The sequence below is a fragment of the Choloepus didactylus genome, chromosome 8 (genome assembly GCF_015220235.1).
Source record: "Choloepus didactylus isolate mChoDid1 chromosome 8, mChoDid1.pri, whole genome shotgun sequence".
Lineage (NCBI taxonomy): Eukaryota > Metazoa > Chordata > Mammalia > Pilosa > Megalonychidae > Choloepus > Choloepus didactylus.
Window position 1 is genome coordinate 73877986 of NC_051314.1, and position 18217 is coordinate 73896202.

Below are 18217 nucleotides of genomic sequence, written 5' to 3' on the forward strand. Positions count from 1 at the left end.
CTCTAAAAACAGAGTTCCTGGGTATTTGTATCTTAGCTCCACTGTTGCACTGTTACTAGCTGTGTGACCTTGCCTAAGTTACTTAATCTCTCTGGGCCTCACTTTCCTCACTGGTACAGTAGAGATTACATACCTACCTCTCAAAGTTTTTTTAATGATTAAAGGAGTTAATATAAATATCTCAGAATAGTATCTGCGATGAATGGACTCAATAAATAGACTCAGTCTTGGGCATGAAATGTTGAATGAGTATTCCTGTCCTCAGTGAACTCACAGTCTAGTAAGAAAGCAGATAGTCAATCAGTCATCACTTTCAGCACGTGTTGTGATAAAGGTAAGCACAGACAGAACGAGGTGTTTAAATGAGACTTCAAGTCTGAATAGCTTCCTACAGGAGTCAATATTTGAGCCACATGCTGATAAAAAAGTTTTTAAGCACAGAGAAGATGCTCCATCTAGAGGCAACAACACACACGGAGACCTGGAGGCAGAAGGATGGAAACGTCCAGGGGGATGACCCACAGTTCATTGCAGCTGGAGGAAGAGCTAAGGCTGAAAGGGCTGGTGGGAGACAGAGGATGACAGACCTTCTGTGCCAACCTAAGAGATTGGAACTTAAAAATAAAAGTCAGGGGTATCATTCAATAATTTGGATTTTGAAAAGATCTTTATGGCCTTAGGGTAGAAATTGAAGTTGTGTCGGGCAGCTCCAAATTTCAAAATCTTCAGAAAAGGATAGGAAACAACCATCTTATCCTCTTTCAGATGGTTATCTGCTATTGTACCAAAGTGTTTAAGTATCTGCTCTGTTCCTCTCACTGAGCCAAACTTAAAACCCTTAGTGAAGTTTAGCCAAAATTAAAATTACACATGGGCTCTAGATTCCACTATGTATGCTATATTAAAAGAGAACCTTACATCATCTATATTTGATCAATTCTACTAGAAAATTAGTAATGTGGCAGCCTCATTGTTTGATGAAATTTCATTCATTCATGAGGTGAATCTGCCCAAAGATATGCATATGGATCATAACTCTATTTTTAACTTCCTATTCTTCCCAAGGGAAAACAGGTTAATTTTATTTCAGAAGTAACCTTTTCCTGCCTTTAAATTGGTAATGGTGTCAAATAATTTCATAATGGATAATAAAATTCCCATTAGTGTTATGAATTATATTAGTATGAATCTTTTCCAAAGTCTTAAAATGCTTTGGCTGATATTTTAACTGTCTTAAAATGATGTTATAACGCACATTTTTTTCTTCTGTCTTGGTTCAACTCCAGCTACTGAAAGCCAGCAGTTTTAACCACTATGCTATATGAGTTCAAGTTCTATATCTAATGCTATCACTACTTCTGTGCTGTATACTGTTAAACAGATTCTTACATTGCAAAAACCAAGACCCAATTGTGCAAGGAGGCTCCGTATAACTCAGAACACTCTATGAAAGTCTTCCAGGATGGTGAATGTTGTGTGGGAAGAGGAATTGCTTCCAGACCAAGTGTTAGTATTTAGTCCTCTCCTGTGTGGTGGTTTCTGGTCTCCCATTATCACTGCTGCATATCACTAAAAGTTATACTTTCTTAATAAAATGCTGCTCCAACCAAACTTTGCTGCTTATGCGTTCCATGCTTCCTGTAAATGTCACAAACACTTAGATGGCATCTAGTTATTTAAAATATTATGAAATCTCTCTTTGGCATTCAAATGAGTAGACTTAGACTGGGACTACACATTCGCAAAACATGTATTTGACAAGTAAAAAAATTCAGTCAGTCCCTGGGGCATTTATTCTCCCAACACAAGTAACAGAATTATTGAAATTTTTACTAATATCAAAAACTTAATATGCTGTAGGTAAATCCTTAATTTTTTTTTTACTTGTCATAGGTTGTATTAGTTTTCTTTTGCTGCATAATAAATTACCACAAACTTAGAGGCTTAAAACAACACACATTTATTATCTCAGTTTCCGTGGGTCTGGAGTTTGGCCACAGTTTTCCTGGGTCCTCAGCTAGAGATCTCACATGGCTGCAACCAAGGTGTCCACCAGGCTGCATACTCATCTGGAGGCTAGGCTGGGGAAGAATCCACTTCCAAGCTCATTCAGATTGTTGCCAGAATCATCACCTTGCATCTATATGACTAAGGACCCAGGTTTGTTACTGGCTGTCAGCTGGAGGCCACCCTCAGGTCCAAGGTCACTCACAGCTCCCTACCACATGGCCCTCTCTATACCCATCTCACAACAGAGATGTTTTCTCCTTCAGGGCCAGCAGGAGAATATCTTCCTCCAGTCTTTTAAGAATGGTGTCTTATATAATGAAAATAATCACAGGAGTGACATCCCATCACCTTCGCCATATTCCATTGGTTACAAACAAGTCATAGATTCAGCCCAAGGGAAGGGGAGTGTAGAAGGGCGTGACTCATTGGGAGTCACTTTAGGGTGCATCTGACACATAGGTGCTTGAACTACTACTTTCTTTCATGTGTGTGATACATGTAGCTTCTGCTTCCCGCCCAAGGGTTGACCTCACCTCTGACCTCACCTCTGCCCCTGTCCCTTCATGTAACACCCTGGAGCACACTGAGCTTTGGCTGTAAACTTGCATGTAGTCCCCCACCCCAGCACACCTTGTTTTGAGAAACGAGCACACAGCAAGATGTTTTCCAAATACTCGCACGTATTCAACACATTTGGTACTTCAGATGTGTTGGTACTTCAACACATTTGTTTCTCAACCATAAATATAATCTGCAGAACAGTTGCCACAGGCGACCTTCTTGCCATCTCAATGTCCACTGTGAGGTAGCTGCAGCTCTGGGTATGTAAAGTCCCCTAATAAATGCTTTTGAACTGATCATCCTGGCATTTAGTGCCTCTTTCTTCAGAATCTCAACTGGTCATATTGCATGGCAGTTTGGGGCAATCCCAGCTCAGTCTTCCCATATTTTTTCTTTTGGGGTGGGTCTTGCTGCTGGTTCAGCAGGACACAGCACCGTGAAATATGTCCAATCTTCCATCTGAAAAGGGATAGAGTACACATAATCTCATTGAAATTTTATTTGCTGTTTGGGACTTTACTAGTGAAAAGCCATTATTAACACAGCACTAAAATAAAATTATTTTAAAAGAAAAAAAAATAACCTTGATTCAAGTACTTCTTCCTTTGTTTTGAGACATGCTGCTGAGGCTTAAAAACATGTGCTCATATAGCTTTAGCATTTTTCTGAAAATAAAACAGGATTTCAAGGTAGAAGAACACCCACTGTGCTTCCCACTTGTCTTACTTAAGGCAGGCTGGTAGCAATTAGCTCAAAACTCCCTATGTTTCTATGGAGTGTATCTTGCAATTCCACCTCATATGCATGCTTACATGTTCTGCATAAAACTACCCCAGGACGTTCTCAAAGGGGCTAATCCTGATGTGGAGTCAGCGCAGCCATTTATCAAGAAATCTCTCACGAGATTCTCTTGGTTAAATTCAACTATGGGCCATGGCAGAAAAAAAAAATTCATTTGTTCTTCACGGTGTAATTTTCCAGCATAACAAATTTATACACTCCTTAGGAATATTTGGGAAGTTTACAATGGCATGTTTGACAATTTCTGCTCTGGGATGTACCACGACTAGAAACCTTACTTTTTCAGATCAGAACTGAAGGTCATTAACAGAGCACAGTGTTCATCCTCATGATTTTTGGCTTTGCCAAATGCAATCTGGGGCAAGAAGGAATCATCAGCAGTCTTATATTGCAGCTTTTAATGTTATTTCAAAAAATTAATGCTTCGGGATATATTCAGCAGAGTACAAAAAGGGCAATGATTCAGTACTCTTTTACTCCTGTCACTTCTTATCACTCGCAACATAACTACTGGCTAGAAGACCTGGTTAAAGAGATACTCAGAATTATCTGGGAAATTTACACAAAGAGTGAAGACCTGAGGCAACTGTCACAATGACTAAATAAAACCAACACAGACCACAAAAATATCTCCTTCTATTAAATCCTAGAGATTTGAAGCTGCTGTGGAGAACAGTCCCACAATTTTTGGTTGTTCCTCAAAAAGTTAAATATAGAATTAACATACGACCCAGAAATTCCTCATATGGATTTATACCTAGAAGAACTGAAAAGAGGGACTCAAACATATACTTGTACGTGCATGTTCATAACAGCATTATTCACAGTAGACTAAAGGAGGAAAAAACCTATGTCCATCAACAGTTGAATGGATAAATAAAATGTGGTATAAGTGTATATCTATATATCATACAATGGAATATTATTCAGCTATAAAAAGGAATGAAGTTCTGATATATGCAACAACATAAATAAACCTTGAAGACATCATGTTGAGTGAAATAAGCCAGACACAAAAGGACAAATATTGTGTGATACCACTTTTATGGAATACCTATAATATGCAAATTTATAGAGACAGAAAGTAGATTACAGGTTATAAGGGGCTGGGTAGGAGGGAGAATGGGAAGTTATTGCTTAATAGGTACAGAGTTTCTGTTTGCTGTGATGAAAAAGTTTTAGTAATGGATGGTGGTGATGGTAGCACGACTTTGTGAATGTTATTAATAGCACTGAATTGTGCACTTAAAAATGGTTAAACTGGGAAATTTTATGCTGCCCCAATAAATTTTCTTTAAACTAGAGAGTTGAAAAAATTTTTTTTGTTTTAATAATGTAGATATATTATGAAAAATTGAGAGGAGAAGCAATTAGGAATATTTTTTTTTCAGATAATTGTCTCAAACGTCTCCCTTACTTCCATATGTAGCTAAGTATAACAGGAAAAAGAACCAAACTCTGAAGGCTGAACATCTATCCTAATGCCTCCATTTCATTCACTTACTCACTCACTCATTCAGTATTCAGAAGCCTGCAAGTTTCTCTGCTGGGCACTTTAGGAAGCACAACAGTAAGTCATGCAGGAATCTTAACCTTACATGTTTATGTAATATGATTTTGAAATATGAGCTAATTTGAAAGTTACTAAATTTTTTAAAAAAGTGAACCAGCAACATAATTCCATTGAAATATGTAGATCAGCATTTACCCATGCACCACTGATATTCAAAAGAAAGGCTCGAACAGGGTTAAATGTGTTTCATCCTTCTCATTTCTTTCTTTGGGATGTACACCAGTTGTGTGTACAGTACATAGCTCAGAATAAATGTTACTATAAAAGATGTTCCCAAAGGCTGAATTCAGCATGTAAAATTTACAAAAGTGGTTACTCTTTACTTCCATACCCTATCTTGTGTTATTTTTAAAACTAAGGATGAGCTCTTGATTTCCAATAGCATAGAACAGTCAATATATAGTCTTTAGATAGAGGGCTTTTAGTCAGAATTCTGCATGCAACTGTCAGGCAATTCAGAGACAGCCTGGGTCCTTAGCCTCTTGTACCTGTGTTTGTTGGGGTGCTGGGACAGAAAGGAAGGGGCACAAGCAAGGGTCGCAAAGAGACACCAGCTTGGAGCACAACACACAGCAGGTGAGACCAGTTCCCTCCACCTGACAGGTTCCCCTGGCACGTGGCTTACCCTCTCTCAGGTTCAGCTTTCTTTCATCTGTGAAACGGGGTGTAAATATTGCAGAGGTAAGTACTAAGTGTGATAATGTATCTGAAGCACTTTGTACATAGAAGACACTCAAAAATGACTGCAACTTCAGCAACTATAAATTGGGAGTAAAAAATACCCACCTTACAGATTGCTGTGGGAATAGCATTGGTTAATGTATGAAAGAAATGCACAGGCATAGCACCTGGTGCTCAACCAATATCAAGAGACATTTACTTTAGGTGAATGTGTGTGTATGTATGTACGTGCACTTGCACAGGTAAATTTGCAAAAGTGAGCATCGTTTTATTTTTTTATTTAATTTTATCTATTTTATTTTATTTCATTTTATTTTATTTTACAAACCATTGGAAAATTGGAAAATAATTAAATTGTTACTTTGGGAAATGCACAAAATTGAAAAGCTAGTTCTACCCCACGTCCCACCGCCTACACAATTGGCACAACCTAATAAGACCCTATTTAATTAACAATGAAAACAATGCCCTAGGAAGCTGTGAAGTTATTATCATCTAGTGGGTAAGTCGGCTTTCATTTTGCCCCTTTACAGGAGTCTATTACTTCATCGTCACACTTTGACTCACTCTCCCTGTCTGTGGTATTCAGGCTTGCCTACTGTTATGGATGAATTGAGTTCCCCAAAAAGATATGTTCAAATCCTAACCCCCAGGCTCATGAATGTGACCCTGTTTGGAAATAGGATCTTTGAAGGTGTTATTAGTTGAGGCGAAACTGGTTTAGGGGTGGGCCCTAACCCAATGTGAGGTGTCCTTATAATGAGGAAATTTGGACACACGGAAACAGCCAGGTGATGGAGGCCGAGATCGAGTTCTGCCAAAGGACACCAGAGCACTGTAGACTTCAGAGAAAGCACGATCCTGCCAACACTTTGATTTCAGACTTCCAGCCTCCAGAACCGTGAAACAATAAATCTCTGTTGTTTAAAGCCACCCAGCTTGTGGTATTTTTAGTAAAGCAGCCCTAGGAAACTGAGACACCACACTGGCTCCTAATCTCCTCATGTAGTTTTCTTTCCCTAAACCTTGCAATATAACCCCAATTTAAAATGATGCATGAGCATGTGTTTAATTTGAATAATAGGGTTTGAGATTAACTACAACTTCGAGGTTGGTTTAAAATCATTTCAAACTATTAACATGTCAGGTCTTCTAAAGGCCTTCACTTGAGAAGGTCACATTCCCCAGCACGAGCAAGTGTTCTTCTCTCAAAAGCAAGATAAATTAGATAGTTGATTGTCTTTGTCATGGTGAAACTGTCCATGGGTAATGCCCATTTCTTTAAATAGAAACCTGATGTAAATGCGATGATCCTAAAAGACTTGAATACTTAATCTTTTCCATGCTGGTATGCAATGAAATAAACCTCTTCACTCTATTTCTTTTTGCTTAGTAACATAAAACTCTTCACTCTAGTTCTCTTTCCTTTTGTCCATCAGTGGCTATTCAAGCCATTATTATAAATTTATCCACTATAGAATATTTGTTATATGGGCAAGAGAAGTCTCAGAGTCTATTTTATCATTTTATTTCAAGCATTTTCCAAGTTAATTTCTGATCTGAAAATAATCTCCCACCTTCTCTGCATTTGTAGCAGGGAATGTATAGACTTGGCTATACGTTTCATAGACAAAACATAATATGATCTTAAATAAGGCAGAAGTTTTTTCCTCCAGAGTCATGGGTAGTGGAGGGCTGGGAGGGCAGCCACGCTGTAGAAGGTCATCAGAGGACCCAGGCTCCATCATCCCTGTTGCTTCCCCAGCCCTAGGCTGCTGCCCTCATCCAGGCGGCTTAAGGTAGGTCCCCTCTAGTCCACATTCTGAGCTGCAGAATGGAGGAAGGTGGTGGGAAATAGGGGCATGCTCCTCCCTTTAAGTTTCAGAGGTCACACCTGTCACTGCCTCAGGTCTCGTTGGCTTGTGCTTAGTCACAAGGTCACCCCTAGCTGAAAGGTCAATCTGGAAATGCAGTCTTTGTTCCAGGAGCCACGTGCACAGCTAAAAGCTAGTAGTTCCATTAGAGTGACTACTGAAGGACAACTTCTGGTCCCTGACACAGCATTTCTTAGAAATCTAGTGATAATGAAATAACTCCACAAAAGAATTTTCTCTCAGTAAGGATTTCTGGAGTTGGGAGAAAAATAAGTTAAACCTACAAGAAAAATAAAGAGTTACCACTGTGGATAGAGGCAAGCTGATAAAATGAGAAGGCAAAGAAAGTTAATTCTAAAAATTTGAATTTTACAAATATCTTTCTTCACTCTCCCTTTTACTAATAGCACTGCGTTTTCTAAAAGTTTGTCTCCTCTTAAATGTCAACAGGAAGGACATCAGCTCTTCTGATTTTCATTTTTCATGATTTGTGTGTTTGGGATTTTTTTTAATGCTTCATTTTCCTAGAATGAGACTGTCAGAAAATTTAAAGAGATCATATTTGCCTGCTTGATCCTACAAAGAAGAAAGCTTTTTAACAGATTCAATATTACTACATCTTATTTGTATGTATTATAGTTTACATAGAACTTTAGGGTACTTAACCTCAAAAGCTATACACATCCCTGGAAACAGGTGGAGCAGAAAACATGGCCCTAGCGTGTCCAGCCCTGAGGCCACTAGTATAGTGAAAAGGGATCTAAGCTAGAGATCCAGAAGCCCGGTCTCTGGCCTTGAGTCTTTCTCTTTCCAGCCATGCGACCTTCAGCAAGTCAAGTAATCACTCTATAATCACTGACCATTTAATTGGTTGTGTCAGAGGTACAAGTGGAAATCTGAGTACTCAGGAATCTGATTTTGCTTTTGATGGATTAAAATAATATGGTGTCTAATGGGACTATTGATTTAAATACTACAGGGAACCTGCACTGAAAGGGATGTGTGTATTTTCTTGAAGGCAGATTCAATAAAAACTCTCAATCTGATCCTGCTATAATTGGCACAACACCAATCTGAGTGTTAAAAGTATTTTCCACCCAAACTGCAGACATTTTTAGTAGTAGGTGCCTCACAAAGCTGTAGGTTTGCTTTAATGTTTACAAAGAGCTATTCTTCTTCCTATTTGTCATGAGGGTTGGGAGAAAGTTCTTAAAGATCCTTTTTGAAGATGGGCTACTTAAACATCTCTCCTTGTGTTTGAAGCCTGAAAATTATTAAAGAAGTTGATTATATTTCTAAAGTTTGTGTACTCCAAAAGTTTGCACTGAAACATTAAGTTCTAAAATGAACCTCAGGAGAGTGATCGTTCACTAAACAAATATTTATGAAGAGGTGACCATGAGCTGGCTAATGGAAACTATAAACCAACTGTTAAAAATACAGTAACATATAAGGCACTGACTCTGGTCTCAAAGAGGTGACAGCCAGATGGGTGGGACCATCACAATTTCAGAGAGCTCTCAGTCCAGGTAGATGAGCAGTGATAAAGAAATGTAGTGAAGAGGAACATCGAACTGACCTGGGGGTGGGATGGAGGAGGAGAGTCAGGGAAACAATTTAACATGGTGCTTAAGAAAGAGCTTGGGCTCTGAGATCAGAAAGACTGGAGCTGGAATCATGGCTTTATTACATAATAGCTGGGTGACAATATAATAATTACTAATAATAATCCTAATAATAATAGGGTAGGTATTTGTCTTTTAGCATTTCTGAAGCACCCTAAGCTTTTCAAAACACAAGTATGATCCAGTTGGGAAATAAGACTGTCTCATCTCTCTTTTACTTTTAAATTTCCAATTAGAATGCCTCTGTCTCTGAACATTCTGACACGGTGCAAATGGCACCATCGAAATGAAAATAACTGAGATGGATAAAAGGATGACTGAAGATATTTCAAAATCCTACTTAAATCTTTTCTGGTGAAAATATGCAAGGAAGAGCTATTTTGACTATGATTTTAAAAATCCTTTTTTTTTGGCAGATACTTTAAGGATTATACAGAGATTAAACATCTATCCTCTTTAACCTCTTCCCAACAGAAAACTGACAGCAAACCTTAGGGAGAGCCAAATTGGGTTTCTACCAAGCACAAAACCTGGGTTGTTTTTCTTTATCATGACAAAGCTTGAGTTGTCTTAAAATGACCTCACAGCCTATAAATGCCAGAACTAAAATGAAACAGAATTATCTTGGGTCTTTAAACTCCATGCTTAAAGGAGAAAGAGAGAGTGATTCTCAAAAATAAAGTTTGTTCTCATCAAACGGCCTCTACTCATCAAGCCAGGTGATGTCAGAGAACAACCATAAATGAAAAATAAAATCAGGGCTATAAGACTTTATTTAATCTTGTCAGTTCTTCATCCTCTTGCTCCGTTTTCAGAAAACCCGATGGACAAAGGATGATAATCTTGAAAAACAACAAAGAATCAAAAACTTGTCTTTTTTACAAATAAACATTTCAAAACTTGTTCTAATTTTGGTATGTAGTGATTTCCATGCTTTCTTTTGTTGTTCCTGGTAGGTTTTGTTTTTGTTTTGCATTAAGATAAAAAGAATTATTTCATTTTCTTGAGCTTTTTTCCCGTAAGTTTCTTTCATCTGTTTCAACATGTAAAATTGACTAACCACTGCATAAATCTAAACATGAGTTTTCATAGTGTCCCGTTTTAAACAGTTGAGATGCCCAGCACGCAGGTCTTGTGTTCATTGTGGAGAATTGCTTTATCCCCAGACCTTCCTGAAGATAAGCCAGCTACTAGCAAATCAAGAAACAGGGTCTCCCAACACCCACTCATATTAATGGGACAAAGATAATTCCAGACTAAGGAAATTACGTACTTGAATCTGGCTCATCTTCAAAGCAAACAGAAATAATTTCAATTAAACAATTTATTTTATTTTAAATAACAATATTTTAAAATATGGATACAGGCAAAACTCCTCCAGAAGGTTGTGTTTGCAAATGTTTTATAAGCTGCCTGAAAAAATGTTTTGGTCTTTGGCTCCAAAGTATATGTCCATTTTTATTTGAAAGTTCAAGGATAGAAAATAAAAACTGCTTTGGTCTAATTTAATTTAATAATTTAGCCTATAAGTCATGGGGCAAGGGTAGAGAAGGTGGGGATAGAAGTGATGGCAAAGTTGGTGATCATGGAGCTGGTGCTATTTTTTAATAAGTGAGTTATTTTTGACATTTTTAAATTTGAAAGTCAGGAAATAGAAGATGAGCCAGAAGTAAATCAACAATCCTAAGTTACTTTGGAAATTCATAAGACTCACGTTTTGCATTACGAAAGTTCAATAGAGGTAGTAAGTCTAAATGCACTATGGTTTTTTCGGGGACGGAACATAGTAATTCAATGAGAGCTGTAGATGAAATAACATATGAGGAACAAGGTATTAGAAATATCACAAAGAGACCTGTATTGGAATTATATTTAGAACAATGGTGGTAGTGGCACAATATTGTGAATGTAATTGATATCAATGAATTGTACACATATAAGTGTTTAAAATTGGAAATCTTATGATTTTATATTGTATACATTTACCACAATTAATTTTAAAAAAAAAAGAGAAAGAACAATAACAAATAAATTGTACTTAGTAAATGCGTGACCTTGTACAAACTATCTCACCTCTTTAAGATTCAGTTTCTGGTCAGCAAAATGGGGATAACATTCCTCGTGGATTGTTGCAAGGGTCAAAATAATTAACAAATATAAAATGCATAACCCATATAAATTACAGAACAATTATTCTCTCTCCTTCTTTCTCCCCATTTTCTTTTCATTTTTTTCATTTTTTCTTGCAGTAGAATAAGACTATTGTGATAGAAGAGGATTATAAAGCAAATCAAATAAACCCACATGTTAATTTACTATAAGATCTATTCCAACTGCACAGCAGTTAGTAAAACCTCAGAATGGAGGAAAGAGATACATAAGAATTGCTATGTTAAAGGCATAGAACTTCTTCAGATATAGGACTAAAGGATACCTCCACATCCGATGAACCTTTGTTTTATCCTATTTGGCATATCACCTGCATCATTTGTTCAATCAATGTCTGCGCTCAAGAAGAAAAAAATTGATTAGATATTACGTCTTAATAACATATGATGCTTTAGTCAGAGCCACTAATTTAGAATTAAGAAAGTAATTTTTTATGTAAGTAATGCTTCTATTTTATCCCTTTCCAAGAGAAGAATGCCTCATCTAATAACCTGTGCCTCTGAGATAAATGAATGCATTAAATCTCTTAACACTTCTTTGATGGACTACAAATGGTCACAATACAGGACAGTATTTGAACAGTAATGATTTGTGCTTTCTTCTTAAGTGTAAGCTGATTGCAAAGACTCCTAGATGGCATGAAGTAAATAGCTAAAGGGGTCATGAATCTTAATAGCTTCCAAATCAGAAAGATCTGCAACTTACATGCTCTGAATGGAGTGTGAATGGAATGTATAAATATTAATAGTTCTAGCAGAGCCTCTGCAGACAAGCTGTCTAAGATTTCACAGTGGGAAGATTGAAGTTGCAGTGTGTGGAGCAGACATGAAGCTCCCACCTGGAAATGAACTGTCAGCATGTGTGTATATACATTTTTCCTGAAGTGATATTTACCACTCAGTGCTGCCCTGACACCCAGCAACACCAGGCATCGATATTTAACTCCAGTCTATTATTGAACACCATGATCCTGAACAACAGACCCATCCCTGGAAATACTATGACAGAGTACCCTATTTTGAGAGCCTCAAAATACAACTTTGAAAATAGCACTATATCCTTGGAAGATTCCAAAGCAAAACTCACCCCCATCACCTTAAGAACTGCTTGCTATCGAGGCACAGCTTTGTTCTAGAACATCTGTGCTGGTTTGGATATATTATGACCCCCAGAAAAGCCAAGTTCTTTAATGCAATCTTGTGGGGGCAGACTTATTAGTCTTTTGATTAGGGTGGAAACTTTTGATTCAGTGTTTCCATGGAGATGTGACTCACACAACTGTGGGTGAAACCCTTTGATTAAATTATATCCATGAGATGTGACCCCACCCATTCCAGGTGGGTCTTGATTGGTTCACTGGAGTACTTAAGAGAGCTCGGGAGCCAACACAGGCACTGACACTTGGAGACACTTGGAGATGCAGACAGAAGGACATTTGGAGATGCTAAGTAAGCTAAGAGATGAAGCCTAGAGTTTGTCCCAGAGAAGCCAAGAGGGGACCCCCAGATGCTTAGAGAGAAACACCCTGGGAGAAAGGAACAAGGACACACAGGAGCTGAAAGACAGGAGCAAAGACAGAAGCCCAGAAACATTTTGGAGAAAGTCATTTTGAAACACAATCCAGGAGCAAGGGACCAGCAGATGCCAGCCATGTGCCTTCCCAGCTGACAGAGTTGTTCAGGACACCACCAGCCTTTCTTCTGTGAAAGTATCCTCTTGTTGATGCCTTAGTTTGGACATTTTCATGGCCACAGAACTGTGAATTTGTAACCCAATTAATCCCCTTTTTAAAAGCCAATCCATTTCTCATATTTTGCATGATGGCAGCTTTAGCAAACCAGAACAACATCCAAGATTTTGTTCTCCATGAACAGGTCACACATGGACATTCATTGATCTGACCAAGACAGAGATTTCAGTTTCATGTTATGAGTAATACAATGATCTTCAAACAATAAAATTAGTAAAAATGATATTACAAAGGAGAAAATTGGACTTAAAATGAAGGTCTGTTGGATGATAAACACAATTTTGTCTTTTCTAACCCATAGCATCCTGGAAAGAATCAGACCTTGTATATCAACTTTTCTATACTTTTTCCTATAAGCAGGGACCTGTCTCAGAGAGTCCACTTTACCAGTCGTTAGGAAAGTCACAGACATCTGTTCAGTGGCCATCACTCAGACCTCACCTACCCCCACCTCTCTGCTGAAGTCACAAACACATGCTAAGCAATCATCCTGTGGCTTTCTGCTACCCCATCTCTTATTCTATTGTTGCCATTCCACAACCTGGGAGAGATTGTTAACAAGCAGCCCCAGATGCTGATCAGAAGAGGAATTTTCAGTGGGAATGCCCCCACCCCTACTCCCAGGTGTATAAAACCCACACTCAAATAGTACAGATTGGTCTGTCTTCCCTGGCATGAAGGGGAGCTTGTGGAGCTGTCATCTATCCACCCCAGTAGACCGGCCATGATGGAACTTCTTTCCCTGCCCTTTTGGACTCTTTGTGCTGTGTAAGTGACAAGGAGATTATTTGCTGTTTCTGAACTCTTTATTCTGCACAAGTAGTAAAGGGATCATTTGCTGAAAGTTTCTGCTGGGTCCTGAAACTTTGTTCCCACGATGTACCATTGTAGCAACTTGCTCCACACTGCGGATGATAAAGAAAGAAAAAAAGCATGAACAGGAAGACAAGAGATTCTCAGGAGTAGTGAAGAGAATTTGGTCAAAATGAAAAAAAAAAAAAAAAAAAAACTGAGCATTCCTTGTAGTTTCAGTATTTATGAGGGAAACAAATGCATGTGCATATTTATTTTTGTATTGATTTAAATATGTTTTTGGTTTTTTCATGAAGGGAAATAGATATTGACTTAAAATTTCTCTAACTTTTGTTCATATTGTACAAAACAAAACCAAAAAGTTTCCACCAGCCACTCCTCTCCCATACCCAAAGTAGTACTGTTCATTACTTCCCTTAAATGAAAGATGGAGGTGATGAAGCCCTCAGGAAAAAACAGGGTCATTATGTTTAAAACTTTATGCATTTGATTCCTCTTAAAGAATTATCAAAAATTTGTCTTCACCAACTTCGGGCCCTCAAAGAGAAACTACTTGAGATTTGTTGGATTCAAACCAAAGGCTTTCATGGGCAACCAAACCAACAAAGACTCTTCTACCCTCTTTTCACCCAAAGGCAATTTAAAATAATTAATTACCCCAAAATAATTCAAGCTGCTAGTAAAATATGACTCTCAACAATAGTCTTCCCTTGAGACTCACAACCGACCTGTCTACATTAACAAAGGCAGGTCCTATGAGGTGCCATGGTGTGGTGTGTTAGGCACTGCTTCTCCTGCAGGGATGGCTCTACTTCATGAACAAGCTCCTGGAAATCCAGGCACATGGCTAACCCGATACTTCCGTTTAATTTCCAACATATTTTGTTTTCATCTCCAAAAGATCTTTCAATGTGAATCATCTCTAACCCTTCAAACTTCCTCTGTCTTTTCCCTCCCTGACCCCCAGCCTCTACTATTAATTGTTGGTAAACCCAAGAAACTCAATTTGAGGCTTTCATAAAACTAAATAATCCTTAATAATAATCACCCCTCAATTTTCTGCTTGCTACATTTGAAGTTTTTTAAGCTGCTACACACCTGTGTGGATATTTGGCAAAAATTGGAATTCCATTAGCATTTTCCAGTTTCCAATTATTTCCCAAGAAAGTTCCATCTCTGTTAGAAAGAGGAGAAGAATGTCTTGTGAGAACATGACACCAAGGATAAATCTGGTTACCTACATTTGGCAAGCAAAATCCTAGAGCAATTATCACCTCAGCCATCTCCAGAATTACAGACTTGTAAGATTAGATCTGCTTTCCAAAACTGTCTGCCTTCAGCCTGGAGCCTTACAGGTAAAAGAACTGTCCTCAGAAGTCCTGTGTTAGGCTGTGTGTGTTAATTACAGCCATTCAGGGACATAAGGACCCTCTGGCTTTTTATATTTCCAGGGAAACTCTATTTTTGAAATATCTGTCTTTATACCCGTAACTTCTGAAACTTGCTTCTTTCTGTTTCAGTGATGTTTAGGACACAGGTGTCATTTTTATCCCCAGGTTTAATTTTCTTGTCTATACAAAGACAATTGTAATTTCAGACTTTATATGTGGTCTCTTTCAAGGTGTATTGATGCCTTGTTCATAATATGGTTGCTAGAAAGAAGATCTGTGGTTAATATTATGCTCTATTTCTTTAAAACACAACAGGACATCTATTAGCACAGAATCACATTTCCAAGATTTAAGATTGCAGGTCTACGCATCCTAAACAAAGGTTTCCTTGTCCCAAGCACTTTCAAAGCCTGTAGAGAACCACACTAAGCTGAATGACAAATGTCACTGACCCCAAATACCTTTTCTGTAGTCATCCTTTTTATCACTGCACAAAGCAGATGCTTTTGCAAGTGGGAGAATGACCTGATAACCAACTGTGATGAGTAATAAAGGATTAGAACACGAGAAAGCTCACAGGTTTATTACACAATAAAAATGATTTTAAAACATTGCACTAAGAAAACTGTCTCCACTAAGAAGATTGATATGAATCTTTCAATTTGGGGACATACAGGGGTCTGCTCAAGTGATCACGGTCAGCAGCTTCTCTTACTCTACTCTTCTTATTTTCTTGTTATAAATTAGTCAGAATTCATTGAATGTCTTCAGTACACCCCAAGAGGCATCAGAGTTAGGACACAGAATCATGTAACCATCTGTAGGCATGGGGCTTCATGACCCCTCCGGGTAAGCATAAACCTTTCAGGTGTTCTACCAGTGGCAAATTCTACAAAATTTCAGACTGGGTGCAAAAGTAACTTTACTGCAAACTGTTCACAATTATACACCCCAACAAACAGGGAGATTCCAAAATCATTATGCCTCATCTTTTATTTTTCAAAATATACATATTAAAATATGTTCTGCAGAATGTTTCCAAATATAATGTTCAAGCAGAGATATACATTGGTTTCCCAGAAGAAGCCATTAAAATAGTCCTTAAATGACTCGGCAATTCTACAGGGCTTATATTTACATATAAATTAGGCCCAGCACATCAAACAAAAAATGTCCTGACATTTAGATACTGCCAATGACGTTTAGATACTGCACAATAACTTAATGTTCTTCACCTTGATAACTAGCAAGCCTGAATCTACAATTACACAAATAAGGCATTTTTCAAACAGTTTTGCTTATCTTTATTTTTTATTAAATATTGCCCCACATTCTAGGAGTTTGATGTACTTTCACAATACTTGATACTTTAATTTCACAGTATTATTGAAAGAAAAGATTGTTTTTTGGGGTTTTTTGTTGTTTGTTTGTTTTTGCTATTTTTGCTGTTTTAAGATTTTTAAATCTGCCCCCACCCCCTTCAAACATGGCCAGAAGAAGGTTTGGTGATGAGTCCACTTAAACATCAGATAGCTATAAGCACAAGACAGCTCAGTTCATTCCTTTTTTACAAAGGAAGAAACGAAGGATTAGAGGGAAGAAAGTCAGAGGAGAGACTCAACTGTGATCTCCTACCTCATGTGCTTCAATGCTCTGTCACCATCTATGTCCCCTCCTCAATTTAGTCATGCAAAATAGCCAAATATATATATATATATATATATATATGGAAATACAAAGGTATGATAGCTATTTCTTAAAGAAATGTGGAATTCTGAAATTTGTCAAAATCAAAGTCAATTATACTAGATATGAATGAAATAAAATACATAAAATGGCATCAAAAGGGTCATCAGTAAACTGGCATTGCAAGAAATGATGTCACCTAATTATTTACTTCTTGCCAAGAAAAACCATTCCATTTTAGTCACACTCACAATGTGGTTAAAAATTAGTCTTTCAGTATCATTCTTGTTATATTAAACTATCCTAAAGTTGACACAAAAGTTAAAAACAAGATTGGACCAACAACAATATGGCAAAGCAGTAGGAAGAACTCTGGGCAAAGAGTTTAAAAAAAAAAAAAAAGCAGCCTAACTTTTCTTAGCAAAGATAATTTAGCAGTATCTTTCAGGAGCCTTAAAAATATGGATGCCCTTGACCCAACAATTCCAGTTCTAAGAATCCAATCTAAATTAATAATCCTAGTTTTGAAACAAAATAATTTGAGCACGGATATGTTTGCTAAAGTTTCATTTATAATGGGGAAAAATTGAATATAATCTAAATGACTAACATAAGACAATGGTTACATAAACTGAAGTGCATCCGATGAGTGGGCCATGCATTTAGCAAAATGATAAATGGGAATATTGCAAAATAGCATAGAAATGCATATGACATAGGTTAAGTTTTTAAAAGATGAAAAGTATATATAGTAGCTGTACTATAGCATAAGCAATATGATAAATATGAAGAGACAACAGACTGAAGGAAATGTACAAAATATCATTAAGAAGTGAGTTTGTAAGAGATTTTCTAGTCTTCTTTCTACTTTTAGATATTTGAAAATTTTCTGAAATAATGATTATTACTTTGAAAATTGAAAACCCTAAAAAAAGGAAAAGGTGACTTTCACTTCTAATAACGGAGTAATTTAATCAAATTTACTTTGATTATGTAATTTGAACCAACTCCTTTACTGAGGACAACAGAAAAGATGGTAAAATATTAAAAACATCTGCTTAAAGGTATCAGAGACTTAAAATAGTGAATAACTAAGCCCACATCTTGGAATAGGAAGAAGTGAGTTTCTCCTTTAAATTCACTTTTGCCTAGGACAAATTCCAGAAGTAACTGAAAGCCAAGCAGCACTTTTGACAGGCTCTTTATCTAGTGGGACCAAGTGGGATGAAAGTTTGGAACCCATACTCCAATTTTGCAAAATGTGGGCATTCAGGTAACTCCCC

The 18217-nt window shown here is 37.4% G+C and overlaps 1 pseudogene; it reads left to right on the forward strand.

Moving 5' to 3' along the window:
• Nucleotides 1–18217, forward strand: part of LOC119542681 — a 44574-nt pseudogene that overhangs the window by 16119 nt on the left and 10238 nt on the right.